The sequence below is a fragment of the Urocitellus parryii genome, chromosome 2 (genome assembly GCF_045843805.1).
Source record: "Urocitellus parryii isolate mUroPar1 chromosome 2, mUroPar1.hap1, whole genome shotgun sequence".
Lineage (NCBI taxonomy): Eukaryota > Metazoa > Chordata > Mammalia > Rodentia > Sciuridae > Urocitellus > Urocitellus parryii.
In genome coordinates, this window is record NC_135532.1 from 140282096 (window position 1) to 140298612 (window position 16517).

Genomic DNA, 16517 nt, shown 5'->3' on the forward strand with positions numbered 1-16517 from the left:
CTGGTTTTGTTGTTATTGTTTACAAGTGGCATTTGCCCATTTGTGTACATTTTTAGTACTGTTATAGATGAAAATAGGCCGAGGTGGACTGGCATTTTGAAACAGACTTCACTCTCTACAATTACTCTGGATGTTCTGATCTTCATATCTTAATCTCCTGAACTTCCCCCACAATGCTCATCTGCCCATTGCAAACTTCCTAACTGACCGCTGAGGGTGGACCACACAGAGACCGCCAACACGCAGTGCAGAGTTTGGTGGTTCCTCCAGGGCCGCTTCTACACTCTTAATTTTTTTTGCATTTTCATGTACTAACATTTAAAAATACGGAATTTCACATAAAAATCTGTATGTCCTTCTCTGGGCTAAGGCTAGATGGCAGAGCCCGTTTCATCAACAGGCAATATTCCCCTGGAAAATGCCCCCTTGAGACCAGCAAACATTTCACCAGATCACTAATTTGAATTACCTGTTTGGCATCCATTGGCATTTGCGTTATGGTCTTTGTTTAGAATCTCAGGAATAGAGGGACAAAACAATCTATACCTTTCGTTTGCTAAATAAATGAACTGAGGCTACAGTGAAATAATTAAAGTATGCATTACAAGCATGAATTAATTTTGCACATTCAGTAAGCAACCATTTATAAATTTTTCCCTAAAATTTTAAGTGTGTATTAGAATAGAAAGTATAAAGAACAGCTATATATGCATCACCTTAACATCCATATTTTCCATATTAGCTTTATCGGTATCATTTGCCGTGGTACTTCAAATTATAGACATATTCTTTAATATCATTATCACATCTAATAAAACTAATAATCTTTCAGTATTACCTAACAACTATTTCAGGACCTGGACCGGGGATGTTGCTTACAGGTCGATTACCTGCTCAGTATATGCAAGACCCTGGGTTCAATCCCCAGTATAAGAAGGAAATAAAGTAATCCCCATAGTCATTTATATTTTCTCAGTTGTCCTGAAATACATATTTACACTTGGCTTGTGACTATAGGTTTGCTTTTGTTGTTGTTCTTTCATGCAGTACTGAGGATTGAACCAAGTGTTCTACCACTGAGCTACATCCTTAGCCTTTTTTTATTTTGAGACAGGGTTTCACTAAATTGCCCAGCCTAGCCTCCAACTTACAATCCTTCTGCCTCATTCTCCCACACTGCTGGTATTATAGGCATGGGGTACCATGTCTGGCAGATTAGCTACTATGCTTTTAAAATTCTCCTTTAATAGCTTTGTCTCCTTGAACCTACAGTATTTTCCACAAATTTAATCTTGTGGATTTAGAAATGGTGTTCTTTACAAGAAACCTGGGACCTACTCATATCAGCTCAGAAACTGACTTCCTAAAAGAGACTCCTAAAGTGCAAGAAGTAAAAAAAAAAAAAAAAAAAAAAAAATCTTCTTCACAACAAAGGAAACAATCAACACCATGAGGAGAGAGCCTACAGAATGGGACAAAATCTTTGCCACATGCACCTCAGGGCATTAATTTCCAGGATATAAAAAGAACTCAAGAAACTTAACACCAAAAAAAATAATAACCCAATCAATAAATGGACAAAGGAACTAAATAGACACTTCCCAAATGAAGAAATATGGTCAAAAAATATATGAAAAAATAAATGTTCAACATCTCTAGCAATCAGAGAAATGTAAATTAAAAATACACTGAAATTCCATCTGACTGCAGTCAGAATGTCAATTATCAAGAATGTGAGTAACAATAAATGTTGGTGAAGATATGGGGAAATGGGTACACTCATACTTGTTGGTAGGCTGCAAACTGGTGCATCCACTCCAATAAACAGTATAGAGATTTCTAAAAAAAAAAAAAAAAACTAGGAATGGAGCCACCATTTGACCCAGTAATGCCACTCGTTGGTATATATCCAAAGGATTTAAAATCAGCATACTATAGTGATACATCCCCATTAATGTTTAGAGCAGTGTAATTCAAAATAGCTAAGCTATGGAGCCAACCTTAGTGCCTTTCAACAAGTGAATGTGGTATATATACACAACAGATATACTTAGCTATACAGAAGATGACTTTATGACATTTGCTGGTAAATGGATGGATCTAGAGACAATCATTCTAAGTGAAATAAGCCAATCCCCCAAAACCAAAGGTTGAATATTCTCTCTCATATATGAAAGCTACCCCAAGTGGGGTGGGAGGAGGATAGAAGTTCAGTGGATTAAACAAGGAGGAATGAAGGGAAGAGAAGGGGGCATAGGAAAAGGAAAGACAGTGGAATTAATCTCATACAGCTTTTCTGTCTACATATATGAATACAACATATTGAATCTCACCATCATGTACATCCACAAGAAATTAATTTTAAAAATAATAATGGGCAAATGGCAGAAAGATCAATAAAGGGAATGGCTCAGGGAGAGGGAAAAGTGAGAAGGAAGGAAAGGTACTGGGGTCTGAATTAGAATAAGACTCCATGCTTGTATAATTATGTCAAAGTGGATTCTATTGTTACATATAACTTTTTAAACAGTGTCGTTAAAGACCACAATTAGCAAGGCATTTTCCTTCTCACTTCTACAATGTTTAAATCCTTATGTTAGCTTGGGAGGAAGACTCAGCTTGCAAACGCAATTTTGACCTGCATAGAATAATGGAATTTTAGAACTCAAATATCTTTTAGAAGATCATAATTTATAATAGTTTAGTCATCCTACTAATGAAGATGTTAGTTTCTAGCTTATGTTCAGATGTCAAGTGGTTATCTATGTTGGAGCCTTGTTTGTTGCAATGCTGCTTTTTAAAATTATGAGTTATTACTTCCCATATATCATAAACATTACTAATCTCCCATCCCAGTTACTAATTTGAATATTGACAAATACTCCTTTGGCCCATGCCAATTGATTGATTTATCCCTCTGAGTTCCAGCAGGAGCTGCTAAATACATGACTACTGCAATCTTTGAGGGGCATTCCCCTCTACTCCATGGCAAAGAAGTCGAGCAGCTGAAGCCTTGTAAAGAATCTCATGAAACCCATCTCAAGGATTCTATTTTCTGAATTTAAGGATGATAATTATATGACATAATTTTAGATGAAATTTCCAGGTAGTCTTCAAATTCTACAATTCTGCCTTAAAATTATATTTCTGCAGCTTCAGTTCATCACCTCCACATCTTGTGTCACCTAGTTCTCACTCACAAGTGAGAACTCACAAGTTCTAGATAATAACCCTACTTGAATTCATTCAGATCCAGGTGTGGAAACAAAACCCACAGTTTTAAAAGTCTTGTTGAGTTGAACATAAAATGAAATTACCTCCTGTGCCAGTAAATGGATGGAACTGGAGAACATCACGCTAAGTGAAATAAGCAAGACTCAGAAAGTCAGGAGTTGAATATTTTCTCTCATATGTGGAAGCTAGAGAGGAAAAAGGAATTAAAATAAGAGGATCTCATGAAAATAGAAGGGAAAACAGTAGAGTAGAAGGGGATTGAGGGGGAACAGGAGGAATGAGAAATGGAAAGAACTGCTGGGAAAGGGGAAACTGCAAGATGAAATTGACCAAGTTTTGCCATATGCATGTATGAATATATCACAATGAATTTCACTTTTATGTATAACTATAATGCACCAATTTTTTTAAAAATCAATAAATAAATGGAAGGAAGTTCAGTAGAGTGGAAGAAGAGTCAGGGGGAAGGAAGAGGAGAGAGAAAGAGGTAGGACTGGGGTTAAAATGTAGTCATGATGTTATGTGAATATATCAAAATGAGCCTATTATGTATGACTTATAATACACTAATGAAAACATGGAAAAGGAGGGCTGGGAATATAGCTCAATTGGTAGAATCCTTGTCTTGCATGCACTAAGGCCCTGGGTTCAATTCCCAGCACCACAACAAATATATGTATATAGGAAAAAAAAATACTTAATACCAATAATACAAAGATGGCACACTTCCATTAGCTTATTTCCATGTAGCTAACTTCACTCAAATCAGGTTAAGGACAAAATATAAAGAAAAATTTTTTTTGCAAAAATAAGGTTATCCTTTTTAAAAAATACATATATGTATAAAGTAAAAGGAAAGATCTTTTTACTTCCATGCCAAACCTATCTCTAGAAGATTACCACTGTTATTTACCCTAGTACATGTTTTTAATGAAGCTATAAATGCTTACATATATAAATTTTTGTCCTACAGAAATAGAAACATATTCTGCAAATCCATTTTTCACTTAAGAGTGGTGGCCATGTTTCCATGACAGTACATTTAGATCTTCCTTTGTATTTTAATGAAAGCTTAAAATTCAATATTACCAATTCTACAGCAAACATCTTTATAATACCATACTTCACAAATTTTAGAATGTGCTTATTTTCACATTTTAATATCTCTGAAATTGAGCTGCATCTTTTAATCAATAGTGAAATTAGATGTAATCTTGCATGCCTATGTGTTTTGGTAAAACATACTCTTAGGAGTAAAATGAATGGAAAACCGGTATAAGCTATTTTATTTTGAAAGATACCACTAAGTTATGTTCAAAAAGCCTTTAAAAGTTGGGTGCAGTGGTGCACGCCTGTAATCCGAGGGGCTCGGGAGTCTCAGACAGGAGAACTGCGAGTTCCAAGCTAGCCTCAGCGATAGCGAGACTTTAAAGCAAACTCAGTGAGACAACTGTCTCTAAATGGCTGGGGATGTGGCTCAATGATCATGCCCCTAAGTTCAATTCCCAGTACCAAAAAAAGAAAAAAGAAAAAGAAAAAGACTTTAAATACTCAAGAACAATAGAAGAATATTCTCCACAAATTCTGGATGTTATTTTCATGAAGTTACTTATGACGTAAGATGTTAAATATTTCACAAAAGGCAAAATACAATATATTATTGTTAATTGACATTTCACTGTCCGGAGCTGCCACATAGGAGCTGAGCGCCCCCTAGCTTTGAGTGATGGAAATGTGGAGACTGGCTTCTCTGACCTGGAAGCCGGTGGATCCCCATCTCCACTCAGCAGAGAAGCACAGCTTTGGGAGTGGGCGTTACCAATGGGAGTGGGCTGCCTCTTGTAACATTACCCCTCTGCCTTAAATGGTTGGAATGTTCTTCCAAACAGGCTCCACCAATAAAACCAGGGTTCCAGGCGTGCTTCACGCTCTCTGTTGCCTGCCTTGCCTAGGTCAGAGGAGCTGTCACAGAACCCCCCACCCCCCACCCCACCCCCCAAAAAAGGTATTTTTTTCTGTCTTTGTGTGATTATTTCCTGCCAGCCCAGTTCACCCGGAGTGACCCTGACTGATTAGTCATGTGTCTCAACATTTCACTGAGTGAGACAAAGTATCATATTTCTGAGTGACTGAGCATATTTCTCCTAAGAATGTCTTTATCATATCATTTGCCCATTTTCCCTAAACTGCTGTTTTATTAAATTATAGCAGGTTATATAATGTTATAGATAGCATTACATATGTGTAAATAGTGTTTTTCTCCCAATCTGGTTTTGGTTTTATTTTTAACTTTGTTGTTAATATATTTTGCCATGCATAGCTCAGAAACTGCACTTGTTACAATCAGCATGCTTCCTGTTCCTCAGGATCCAACATTCAACTCAGCTGTTTTTCTCCAATTAAAACATTTTCTTCTTATGGTTCTCTCTCTCTCTCTCTCTCTCTCTCTCTCTCTCTCTCTCTCTCTCTGTGTGTGTGTGTGTGTGTGTGAGAGAGAGAGAGAGAGAGAGAGAGAAGTACTGGGGATTGAACCCAGAGGCACTCTACCCTGAGATACACCCCCAGTCCCTTTGTTTTATTTTGAGACAGGGACTTGCTACCTGACTGAGGCTGGCTTTGAATTTGCCATTCTCCTACCTCAGCCTCTCAAGTCTTTGGGATTACAGGTATGCATCACCCTGCCCTGCTTTCTTGGGGGCTTTTCTGACTCTCTGTCATAAGAGAAAGCTTCCAATTAACCTATCAGTCTTGTTTGCTGCTTTATCTTGTCCTGTTTGGCTACTAAAGACTGGTCATCCTTAAGACCCAAGCTGTTCCTTCCACTGTTCTTTTTACTCCTGTTTCCCTGGTGATCATATCTATTTCCATGGTCTAAATAATATGACAGGTGTATTAGTTTTGCTAAGTCTTCATAACAAAATGCCACAGACTAGGTGACTTAAATGACAAAAATTTGTTTTCTCTGAGTTCTGGAGGCCAGAAATCCAAGATTGAGATGTTGATAGGGTTGGTTTCTGATAAAGCCTATATCATTGAACACTGTATCCTCACTTGACCTCTTTTCTGTACTTTCCTAGTGTCTCTTCTTCTTTTTTCTAAGGATCCCACCAGTTCTAGGATTAGGGCTCCACCCTTAAATCATCATTGGACTTAGACTGATATAAATATGTACTTTCTCATATAAGGTGCTTTTCTTCCCTTCACATAATGCTTTTGATATTTATCCATATGATGTATATATCCATAACTTGTTTTTAATTGCTAGATTGTTTCCAATTTGGGGCTATTGCAAATAAAGCTATTGTAAACATATTTGGTTCAATCACAAGTATTGCAAAGCAAAACAAAACAAAGACATATTTGCACAAGTTTTTTTGATGCACTATTTTAGTATAATTTTGGATCTGCACAGAGTTGCAAAAATAGTAAACAGAGTTCCTGTATACCTTCACCCAGCTTTACATCTCCTCAGTATTATCATTTCATATTACCATGGTGCATGGTATTTGTCAAAATAAAGACACTGACATTGGTACATTACTATAAACTAAACTAAACTGCAGATTTTCCATCTCTCCCATGAATGTTCTTCTTCTGTTCCAGAGCCCAATCCAGCGTATCACTTTGCATTTTGTTATTATGTCTCCTTAGTCTCCCCTAGTCTGGGACATGTTCTTATTTTTTTTTCCTTATATTTCATTTGCCTTGCAGCATTGAGTAGCACTGGTCAGGTATTGTGTAATATATCTAATTTTATTTTGTTTGTTGTTTGCCTCATGATTAGGTATGATAACTCATGGGTTTGGGGAAAGAAAGCCACAGAGGTACAGTGCCCTTCTCATCACATGATATAAGAACACATGACTCATTAAAAGAGAATAAAATTATCGAATTGCAGGCAAATGGGTGCAGTTGGAGAATATCATGCTAAGTGAAGTAAGCCAATCCCAAAAAACCAAGGCTGAATGTTTTCTCTGATAAGTGGATGCTGATCCATAATGGGGGGGACATGGGAAAAATGGAGGAACTTTGATGGGGCAAAGGGGAGGTCGGGCAGGGGGCAAGAAAGATGATGGAATGAGATGGACATGATTACCCTAGGTACATGTATGACTGCAGATATGGTGTGACACTACATCGTGTACAACCAGAGAAATGAAAAGTCGTGCTGCAATTGTGTATAATGAATCAAAATGCATTCTGCTGTCCTATATACCTAATAAAAATAAATTAATTAATTTTAAAAAACACTGAAACCATAATGATTCTTTTTGTTGGTTCTTTTATGCCAACTTATATTTCAAAACACAATGGAAGCATATAACTCACTGGAATTCAATATTTGCCCAAATGCATGTTTATTCTGCATCAATTCACCAAAGAATAGTTAGAAATAAAAAATTATAAATTTTCTTCTTAACACAAACAAACACATGACTCCCCAAGACCTCTATTCTGCAGGGGCTCATACTCACAGATTTCAGAACCCAGTAGGTGAAAGAAGATGCCAGGGGCAGTTGGGATAGTACTCATACTTTATTTGGAGGCAGCAGTAGTGCTTTCATAGGCCTTTTTTATATGCAGGCCAAACAAAGAAGACACGGTATCAACAGGTTACATAAAGGAGCACATGCTCAAAAGCATATGTTTCTGACCTTGAGTACATATGCTGAATATTTATGACTTTGATTGAATACTAAAAGCATAGGCTGATGGAAGTGTTGTCAAGGGAGCTTAGCTATAGCCATCTTATGTTTGCCCTACAATCACCATGGTGATTTCACCCTCAGACATTTTGTCAAGGTAGTGTTTGCCAGCTTTTTCCACTGTAAAGTTATTATTTTTCTAATAGATGAAAGGTCAATAAAGAACAGGAAGGTTATCAGGGGAGAAAGCAGAAGACAGAGAAAGGGGAAGTACTGGAGAATGGAATGGACCAAATTATTAAGACTATGCTGCATTGACAAACATGAATTTAAAAATTATTATTTTTCCCCTTTTAGACACTATTCTTTGGAAGCAGATGACTAAGATCAGCCTTCCCTAAGGAGAGAGCTTACACTCTCCCTCCTAAAGGAAGAATGACTACATATGTTATTTCAAATTTTTCTGTAGGATTCTCCCTTCTCTGGGGCGTGCTGGGGTTGTGGCTCAGTAGTAGAGCACTTGTCTAGCATGTGTGAGGCACTGGGTTCAATTCTCAGCACCACATATAAACAAATAAAATAATGGTCCATTGACAACTAAAATATATGTATTTTTTTATATATATGTGTGTATACATATATAAAATATATATTTTATATATGTGTGTATACATACATAAAAATATATATTTTATATATGTATACACACATATATAAAATATATATAAAGTATATATTTTTATATATGTGTGTATACACACACACATATAAAGGGTTCTCTCCCATTTATTAATTTATACAATCATTTATTGGCCCCAGTGAGCCTTTGACATGACTCCAGTCTTTTGGTTTTGAACATCTTCTTACTTTCTGACACTGTAAGACTTTTCAGGTTCATCTTGTATTTTCAATGATCCATCCCAAAAGTCAGTTCTCTGAGGAGCCTCTTCCTTATTATGAAGAATTGTACTTAAAAATCAAGGCCTACATGTAAATGATAATAAATGTTGGCAAGGATGTGGAAAAAGATAAACACTTTTACACTGCTGGTGGTATTTTAGATTAGTACAACCATTATAGAAATCAGTGTGGAGGTTCCTCAAAAGACTAGGTATGGAATGTTAATGATCTCAACTCCCCAATTAAAAGATACATATTAGCAGAATGAATCAGAAAATGAGATTCAACAATACATGGTTTACAAAAGACTCTCATCTCATAGGCAAAGATATTCACAGACTGAAGGTAAAAGGATAGAAAACAAATCCAGTCATATGATCCAAGAAAACAAGCAGGATTAGCTATTCTCATATCTGACAAAGCAGTTTTCAAGCAAAAATTAATCAAAAGAGAAGTCCACTACATTCTAGGAAAGGAAGCAATCCAAAAGAAGATCCAACAATAGTAAACATTTATGCCCCAAATGTCAACATACCCAATTACATGAAAAAAAAAATGCTGCATGACATTAAATCCCACTTAGATCCCAACACAATAATACTGGGTCATTTCACACACTCTTATCACCAATAGACAGGTCATCAAAACAAAATCAATAAAGATATCTTCAACCTAAATAACACTACAAATTGAATGGACCTAAGGGTCATCTACACAATATTCCACCCTGAAACAGCTGAATTAGCTTTGCCTGAAACTTTTTCTAAAATAGATCATATTCAAGGCCACAAAGCAAATCTTAGCAAATACAAAAAAAATTGATATAAACCCATGCATCCTGTCAGATCGTAATGGAATAAAACAAGAAATCAACAGCAAGGAAAATAATAGAAGCCACATGGAGATTGAACAATACTCTCTTAAATGAAAAAAAATGGATCAAAAAAAGAAATGAGAATTGAAATATAGAAATTTTTAGAAATAAGAACAAAGATATATCAAAATCTCTGGGACAGTATAAAAACACTTCTAAAAGAAAAATTTATAATGCTAAGTGTCCACATTAAAAAATTAGAGAGATCTCAAATTAATAAGAGTATGCTCCACCTTAACTCCTTAGGAAAAGAAAAACAAACTAATCCCAAAACCAGTAGAAAACAAGAAATAATTAAGATGAGTTGAAATCAATGAAATTAGGAATAAGAAAACATTACACAAAATCAATGCAATGAAGAGTTGGTTCTTTAAAAAGATAAATAAGACTGACAAACCCTGAGCCAAAATCACCAAAAGAAAGAGTAACAAGACTCAAATCAACAAGATATGGAGTTATCACCACACACTCTTCTGAAATCCAAAAGTTTATCAGAACCTCTGATAAAATTTGAAAATTTATACTCCAATAAACTGAAAATTCTGGAAAACATTGACAAATTTATAAACATATATGACCTACCCAAATTGAATCAGGAAGATATAGAAAACCTAAACAGACCAACATCAAGTAATGAAATTAAAACAACAATTAAAAGTCTTCCAAAAAAAAAAAAAGTTCAGGACAGGATGGATTCTTGCCTAAGTTCTACCAGAGTTTTACAGAAGAACTAGCAGCAGTATTTCTTAAATTATTCCATGAAATTAAAGGGGAGGGAACACTCCCAAGTACATTTTATGAAACCAGGATAGGCTCGATACCAAAACCAGACAAAGATCTATGAAAACAAAGAAAACTCCAGATCAATATCCCTGGTTAATATAGATGCCAAATCCTTAATAAAATATTAGCAAACTGTATTCAAAAACACATCAAAAAGATAATCTGCTATGATCAATGTATTTTATCCCATGAATGCAAGGATTTGGTTCAACATATGCAAATCAATAAATGTGATTCACCACTTAAACAGAATTAAGAACAAAACTCACATGTTTATCCCAATAGATGCAGAAAAGACCTTTGATAAAATCCAATACCCATTAGTATTAAAAACTCAGGAGAAGCTAGAGATAGAAGGATATTACCTCAATATCATAAAAGCCATTTATAACAAACCCAAAGCCAAAATCATACTAAGTGGAGAAAAACTAAAAGCATTTCCTCTAAAATTAGGAACAAGATAAAGCGGTTCATTCTCACCACCCCTATTCAATATAGTCCTCAAAACATTAGTCAGAGTGATCAGGACAGAAAATAAAATCAAATAGGAAAAGAAGTCAAACTATCTCTGTTGGATGACAATATGATCCTATATCCAGAAGACCCAAAGAATTTCACCAGAAGACTTCTAAAGCTCAAAGATGAGTTGTAGTAGGATACAAGACCAATACCCATAAATCAATAACTTTCCTATATTCCAACAGTGATTCAGCTGAGGAAGAAATCAGGAAAACTATCCCATTCACAATAACCTAAAAAATTAAATACTTGGAAATTAATCTAACTAAGGAGGTAAAAGATCTCTATAATAAAAATTATAGAACACCAAAGAAAGAAATTGGAGAAGATGTCAGAAGATGGAAAGACATCCCATGTTCTTGGATAGGCAGAATCAATATTGTCAAAATGGCCACATTACCAAAAGCAATATAGAGATCAATGCAATCGCCATCAAAATACCAATGACATTCTTCACAAAATTAAAAAAAAACAATGATTCTTTTTTTTGAGAGAGGGAGAGAGAGAGAGAAAGAGAGAGAGACTTTTAATATTTATTTTTTAGTTTTCGGTGGACACACATCTTTGTATGTGGTGCTGAGGATCGAACCCAGGCTGCACGCATGCCAGGCGATCGCGCTAATACATAAAAAACTGCTCAACATCTCTAACAATCAGGGAAATGCAAATTAAAAATTCCACTAAGATTTTATCTCACTCCAGTTAGGATGACAATGATTAAGGATACAAACAAAGATAAATGCTGATGAAGTTGTGGGGAGAAAGGTACACTTGTACATTGTTGGTAGGACTTCAGACTAATACAGCCACTCTGGAAAGCAGTATGGAGATTCCTCAAAAAAACTAGTGATGGAACTTCCATATGACCCAGCTATCCAACTCTTTGGTATTTTCCCCAAAGAAGTAATGTTGGCATACTACTACAATACAACCACCTCAGTGTTTATAACACAATAGCTACATTATGAAAGCAACCCAGATGACAATCAGTAAATGAATGGAATTAAGAAATTATACACACACACACACACACACACACACACACACACACACATATATATATATATGGACATATGTATATATGTATACACACACACAATGGAGTTCTACCCAACCATTAAAATATGAAATTATGGCATTTTCCAGTAAATGGATAGAAATGAAGAATATCATGCTAAGTAAATTAAGCCAAACTCAGAAAGTCAAGAGTTGTATATTTTCTCTTATATGTGAAAGCTGGAGAGGAAAAAGGAAAAGAAAGTTTGGGGGATCTTATGAATATCAAAGGTAGATCAGTACAGTAGAGTAAAGGAACCAGGGGGAGAAAGGAGGGGAGGTGGGGAGAATGCAGGAAAATGATATTGACCAAATTATATTGTGTGCATGTATGAATATGTAACAAGAAATTCAATCATTATGTACAACTATAATGCACCAATAAAAAAATGTGGAAGAAAAATAGAATAAATTTTTAGTAAACTCAAAATCAAACTGAGCTCTGGGCATATTTGTTGTTATGGGAGTGTCCTTCTTTGGAGTCCTTTCAATAGAAAACACTAATAATATATGTATGTATACTAACCCATAAATTCATACATGTCCATAATTGCTTCTATATTTATCTGTATAAGCTAAACCTTAACATAATCTGGTATTTCTGACTATGACCCAATGGCACAGAACTCCTACCAGCCTAAAATAGTTTCAGAATTATTAACTTTCACTCCCAGAACAAGCAGCTTCGTGGATGTATGTTTTTCTTTTTCTTGAACAAATACCAAGGAATGCAATTGCGGATCATAAGATAGTATATGTTTAGTTTTCTGAAAACATGCCAGAACTTTTTTCTAAGTAGCTATACTATTTTAAGGGGTTTAAAAAAACTTAAATCAGATTTTTTCCAAATAAAAATTCTTAAGTGAATTTCCAGTTTAGCTGTAATTAAATCCAGACTCCTTAACTGGTCTACAAGGTCCTATGTGAACTGACTCCTGCCTATTTTCCGACCCCATCTCTTGCCATCTTTTCCCTCATTCCCTGTATTCCAGCCACCTTATTTTTTAAAAATTATTTTGTTAGAGTCTCAAAAAAAAAATCTTCCAGCCCTAGTGTCTTCAGATAAGCTCTTCCCTGTGCCTGATTTTCCCTGTTGTTTTCTCTCATGGCAAACTTTTCACATTTATTAATTGCTCCAAACAACTCACCACAATTAGTGTGTTCATATTTGCTTGTTTATTTTTTATATTTGCCACTAGACTTTAAGATACATAATCATAGGAATAATGTGCGTTTTGTTCACCCTGAACTCAGAGACTACAGCAATGCCTGGTACATGATAGTGATCATAAAAATCTGCTGAGGTAATAAGTATAGGAAAGAGAAGAGTTTTAAATTTTTATGTCATTATATCTGTCATTTTTCTCTTGGAAGAATTGTATGTTTAGTTCCACACTAAAGAAGGCATTTCCCAGGAGACTATAAAAATAGTCTCCAATAATTTTTTCTAGTATTTTATAATTATATGTTCTATACTAAATGTTTAATTCACATGAAATTTATGTTCATGTGTGAGAAGTATATTTATAACTTTTTCAAAATAAATAGCAATAGACTATTTGAAATAGCTCTCTCCTTTGGTTTGAAATATATCCATTCTATATGTTCAATTCTTATATATACAAAGGTATAGTTTGGGGATGTCCGGTACTCCATTGATTTATTTATCTCTACAAAAATGCCACTCTGTTTTGAGTGGCGGAGCCGGTCAAATGTACCATATCTCACCACTGTCACAACACTCTTCTGTCTATTTAACACAATTCCAAATTAATTTGAAACTTTGGAATCAAGCTGTCAAGTTTTGTTTTGATTTGTGGTTAAAGGGGAGCCTGAGGTATTTTCACTGCAATTTCATTGAATATACAGATTAATTTAAAAACTGAAACATTTATTGTTTGCCTACACATAAATATGATAAAAGTCTCCATTTATTCAGCATTTGTTCAGATCTTCTTCTATGTAATTAATTCCTAGTGATTGCATATGCCTAGACTCAGCATTTATATAACCTCAGAATTAGAAGAAACCTCCAAGATTGCCCCTGACTGCAAGATGTGCATCAGATTTGCACTTCCACTGATTAGTTACTCCCTGCCTTCTGAGGAAATGCATTTTATTACAAGGTATAATAAAATAAGGTAGGTAATGACTGGGTTGATGAAATAAGTTTCAGAAGAAGAGTATCAGAGGGGTCCTGTAACTGTCCTTTTCTTCAATTTCCTGCCTACACAAAATATGACTTTAGTGGTGAGTATCTTGGCCAGTGTCTATATTTTGAGAACTTTCACACTCCACAAGTTTGCATCAGATAATCAGCTGTTCTAGTGGACACTATTCACTCTTTAAAAATGGATGTAAATCTTCATGAAGGAGCATTGAACTCACAACCAAAGACTATGTAATATTTCTGATGTCATCTTTGCTTTTTTCTCAATGTTTTCATCCTGTGGATGGCACATATTAATCTCTTGATTAATGCTCACTGAATTAATGAATCAATTACCCCTACAGGTTTATTTCTCTTGATAACAAGAGACCATAACTATATTTAAAGAAGCATTTTATAATGCAGAAGAACAATAGAAGAAACACCTCTCTAATTACAGACTTTCTAATATCTATTTCTGGGAAATACACAATCACAAAATTTATTTTGCCAATGGCAACTACTGCTTTATAAAGTATTATGTAATTGAGGTAGATAGAATAGGCTGTGTGTGTGTTATTATGTAATTAGGTTGAGTGGAGGGTGTGTGTGTGTGTGTGTATGTGTGTGTGTGTGATCTATTGCTGTAGACGAAGGCACTATAAATAACAGCTAATAATTTTATGACTATTTCCTAGAACCTAGGCCAAAGGGGGAAAGAAGGCCCATATGTCAAAATATTCTCACCTATCTAGTAAAATAACCCGAAAAGTCAAAAGAATTGGATAAGTCAACACTAAAAGAAGCTTTGATATTCAGAGGTTCACACTTTCGCTAGTGGAAATACATGTTTTACTGCTTTTATTCATTTACTCTAATCCAGTAGATGGTGCTACATGTCTGTATATGTAAAATACGACACTTGCTTTATTCCCTCCCTCCCTTCCTCCCTTTCTTTCTTTCTTCCTTTCTCTCTCCAGAACTCTCATCAAGGTCTACTATTATGATGAAGATCATTATTCCTGACATCTGAGCCAAATCTCTGGGTGTAGCATTAGAGATGTATTTAAAAAGACCCCAAAAATAATTGTGGACCAATACCAACCTAACAATCTACAAACATTTTCCCTTCAGTTCATGCCCACTCTAAAATGACAAAATGTTTGATCTCAAACAGAATTTTGTATCAGTCTATTAAAAACATCCAGATGCAGAATCATAGTCCTTCTTATTCTTTTAAACACTGATAGTTGCTATTGTTATGAAGCAACCATAAAGACGATAATAATTCACAATGGAGAGATCAACATGCAAGTCAATTCTTTAAGAAGATAACATACTGGAGGCAGTAAAGATGGTAGAATGAAATGGACATCACTACCCTAGGTATATGTACGACTGCACGTATGGTGCAACCCTCATCGTGTACAACAGAAAAATGAAAAGTTGTGCTGGAATTGTGTACAATGAATCAAAATGCATTCTGCTGTCATATATACCTAATTAGAACGAATAAATAAAAATTTTTTAAAGATAACATACATTTTAAATTTATATAGATAGTTGTTGAATCAATGATTAAGCTAATCATATACGCTTCTTTATGAACCATCAAAAAACAAAAGTTTTAGAAAAGTAGGAACCATATTAGATATTAGAACAAATAATCCATATCACCCAGCAACCTACAAAAAAATAAATTTATGTCCTTTGTTAATTTTAAACACAACTAAACAATGTACAATCTGAATCAGAAATAATCCGTTCTCTGCCTTCTTCTATCTGGCGAATTTGCAATATGTTATTATCTCACATAATTTAAATGTTTTGAAAAAATAATTGTTTTTTAAATCAAAGATTCAATAACATCAACTAATATAAAAATTGGAACATTTCACTATATATTATATTAATACATATTATATTAAATGTTGATTTAGTTAACTACTATGATTTCAAAAAGTCCCTTTGAAAATTACTTTATTCTCTTTCATTTTATCAAAAGGAAAATGAGAGCTACGGTTACTAATGGTTGCTATATATAAGATAGGTATTCATAGTCTGCTGACTGAAGGCTTAATAAAACGGTCTTATTCAATAAAGTGAACTCCTTTAAGGCTATATTCTATTTTTTTCCACATGTGTGTGCATGTGTGTGTATCTATGTGTGTGTACAGGCACCAGAGAATGCGTATACATCCAAACTCACCTCAGTGGGCAGTGTGCCATCCTGGGGCTATGGTGGAAGATTAAGGGATGGGACACCCTGACTATGGATGGCCAGGTCCTACTTCCCAGGACTTAACCTTACTTAGAGGGGAGCTTATCCATGTCCACAAAGCCCTCCTTGCATACG